The sequence below is a fragment of the Amaranthus tricolor genome, chromosome 16 (genome assembly GCF_026212465.1).
Source record: "Amaranthus tricolor cultivar Red isolate AtriRed21 chromosome 16, ASM2621246v1, whole genome shotgun sequence".
NCBI classification, from domain to species: Eukaryota; Viridiplantae; Streptophyta; class Magnoliopsida; order Caryophyllales; family Amaranthaceae; genus Amaranthus; species Amaranthus tricolor.
This window is the reverse complement of record NC_080062.1, coordinates 8,817,562-8,821,569: the sequence shown is the minus strand read 5'-3', so window position 1 is coordinate 8,821,569 and position 4,008 is coordinate 8,817,562.

The following is a 4,008-nucleotide window of genomic DNA, read 5'->3' as shown; positions in this document are numbered from 1 at the left end:
AAACAAGAATAAAGAAATGTAATGATACATTATTTAAAATAAAAAAATTGTAAAATAAGTGAAAAAATAGCTAAAGATACTTTTTTTTTTCGCAGGGATGGGCGAAGGCCATGCCCGCATCCGTCAAATTCATGAATGCGTCTATATTCAAACTTCTTTCAACCGTTAAAAATTTCGTTAAGTATTCGTTGAGAAGGACTCAACATATAAAATTCATTAGTAAAAAACAAAACACTAATCTCCAGTAGAACCATCTCAGCGCGAGATGATTTTAAATGGGCCAACCTAAATAATGAATATGCAGTTTTTTTTAAATAACCACTTCCTATATGCTGTACGTGGGAGTTAAGAAAATCATGTTTTAAAAATGTTTTTTAATAATGAGTCCTTTTGTATGAATTCGTCTCATAGTGAAATGGTCTCATACAAAATTGACTAGAAAAAATATTGAAAACTAAACACCCATTTGTATAGGAAGGGTTTTCTATTTAAATAGATTTCGCTAATCCAATTGAAGTTGTCTCATGGTGAGACAGTCTCAATAGAAAATTAATATTCGTATTTAACTGATATCAAAATTGATAAAATTTTAAAACTAATTTTTTGTTGAAGCCATTACATCGTGAGATGACTTTAATTGGGTCATCCAAACTATTTTTTAAAAATTGATTTCTATACAAATGTGAATTCAGATTTCATTGGTTTTCTGCACGGTGAGACGGTCTCAAACAAGATGGGCTAACAAACAAATTACTCTCTACGTTTCTTAAAAAAAATTCATTTTTCATTATTGGTATTTTTATTTGTTGTTCCCTTAAAGAATCCTTCTATTTATATCATAAATTTTGGACAAAATTATAAAATTGTCCATTCTCATTTTAATATTTTAACACTCCCTTTGTTTCTTTTTAAATGTCTCATTTGCTTTTGAGTTACTATTTATCAGTCACTCATAATTTGCATTTTATTATCACTATTAAGTATTGAATTAGTGTATTGACAAACGAGTAAAAAGTAAATGGGACATTTGAAATGAAACAGAGTGAGTAGTACATATGGTTCCTACACATATTTTATTAACTTCATTTTAATATTTTTATATTTTTTATGGTCCATACATATTTTTTACTAACTTTATAAAAAAAATTATTAGTTGTGGTCTCCATATTTTTTCCACTAACTTTTTTTTATATTTTTAAAATGTTTATAGTCTCTACTTTCATCCATCAAATAAAATCTATTATTCCATAAAATAATTGTATTCATTATCTAAAAGACTCTATTTTTCTTAATTTCTATGAATATTCATTGTGAGAACTTCATTAAGGAAGAGTATTAGCATATAAATTTCTTATTTTAAGGTTATCTCACCAGGAGATGGTCTTACACAAAAATAACTCAAAAAAATTATAAATTCTCATTGGCTAAATTAAGTAAAAATAAAATAAAATTGGATGTTGTAATAGGTAAGACTTTGAGTTGGATTCATACTTTTCTTTCTTAGCTCTTTTCTTTCCTCGTCCAACCCCAAAAAAGAATAGAAAAGAGGATGTAAGTAGAGTTGCTAAGATTATTAGCAAACTAGAAACCACCAACATATTCAACGTTTATACTTGAAGAATCATTGATAACTTCAATAGTTTTTCAAGTTGTTGTGAACTGATTTTGCATTATAACAGAATTTTTTTTTTTGACATTATTAGGGATTTTAAGCTCTAATTTAATTTTAAAAGATGAATAAAATAATGTCAACAATTATAATAGAAAAAAACTTATGAACAAGTAGTGTCATGGAATGACAAAATAAAATTTTCTAATAAGTTAAACCTGCAGAGATTTACAGCGCTTTTTAAGATAAAAACATTAAAATTGTCGACGAGTTTAAGTTAGGATGCAAAAAATGAAATATAAATACACACCAGTGTTTCTCCTATGTTGATGATTTCCGAAAATTATAATTTTTAAGAGCAATTTATTGTAATTTTGGTGTATTGGGATATTATTCTGAGAATAAATTGGATGCACGTTAACCTTTGTTAAAGTGTTCATTATTACCCACATGTAAGTTATCTCACATCGAAGAAATATAAGAGGATAAACTACTTTATAAATTTGAGGAGTAAGTTTTACCACAATGAACTATAACCAACTTGTTTTAATAGTTAACCTCGTTTGGGTTTAAATGTGGATTATCTAGTCTCCTCCTTATTTGCGTTGCCCAAACTTATGTTCTAAATTCTAAACTCGAAAGAAAAAATGGTGACTTAAGAAAGAGTGACATTGAATTCATTAAAATTAATCGTTTTTAATCATCTTCTATTATTAAGATATCATTATTATATATAATACCTAATATATCCTATTCATAGATTTAATAATTAAGATCTAAGGAGTGAAGGAAGATGACAAACCTCATCATTATCAACAAAATTAAAAAGATCGCGATTAGTGAGACAATCGACTCAAGTGAACCTTTATAAATGAAAACAAATAACAGCACGAAGCAAGCAGCAAGACGAAACAAAGCAAGAAAAGTAATAAAGCTAGTATCAATATCCAAAGAAATATTAAAAATAATTATAAAGGCAAGAATCAACAAACAAATGTAGTTATCGATATTTTAGGATATGAATTCATTGTTTTCAACTAGTTTTATCAATCGTCACATTTTTTAAAAAATACAGCTTGTTTATATTATTAATAATTTACTCCTCTTCCACATTTTCATAGACCTATTATAGCTTTTTTATATATCTGTAATATTTTTCACCTTTCTACAACTAATATCAAATCTAAAAAAGGTCAAATAGAATTGAGGCAATGAATTTAAAAGAAGGGAGTTACTAAATATCGCCACCCTTTTCATTTTATCGTCACCCCCATCCAAATTAAATTATAAATTTGCCCCTAATTTTTAAAAAATTACAAAATTGCCACTCCCTACAAATTTCTTATTAATAATAATAATAATAATAATAATAATAATAATAATAATAATAATAATAATAATAATATCAATAACAACAATAATAATAATAATTAACTTCTATAATCTTCAAAAAGAATATAAATAAAATTAATAATAATAACAATAATAATAATAATAATAATAATAATAATAATAATAATAATAAAATTAAAATTAATAATTATTATTCAAAAAGAAAAAAAAATTGAATCGCCCAATTTTGGGCGATTCAATTTTTTATTTCTTTTTGAATAATAATTATTAATTTTAATTTTATTATTATTATTATTATTATTATTATTATTATTATAAATAAGAAATTTGTAGAGAGTGGTAAAATTGTAATTTTTTAAAAATTAAGGGCAAATTCGTAATTTTATTTGGAGGGAGGGTGGCGATAGAATGAAAAGGGTGACGATGTTTAAAGATTGAGTTAAAAGAATACTATTAATAATGTCATTTACGGAGGAGCTTTTTCAATTTGAAAACTTCCCGTAGCGTTGTAGTATTATAGCTCAAAATTGAATTATTGAAGGTAAGTTTTTATGATTGTTTTGTGATGCATTTATGTATATTATAGATGGTGTGTAAATTTTATGAATTATTGGTGTCATTTTTAATATTTTCATATGGTTTTGTTATAGTATTTCATTTGCTTATGAATTGACTGCACCAATAAGTCCAACCCACTTAAGTTTTTCCCAAAATCGTCTTGGAATTCGAGTTGAAGGTTTGATTAAAAATTATATGATAGGTCTGAAAAGAATGATGTTCCTACTATAAATGATTACTCACACACACAAGCTTGACGGGGTTCGCATCTAAGGAGTGTTTGGATTAAAAATGGTTTGCACACTTTAAAAATCATTAAAACCCTTTCTCCTATTGTTACATAGTTTTGGGAAGATATCTTCTTTAATTATAAAGTGTATGCACCTAATATTTTTCTAATTATATGCTAAAATTAACAATGGTGATTGATTCATGACTTTTTGTTTTGCTTTTTGGCTGGTTTTTGGCTTTTAGCTTGACAGTTTGTC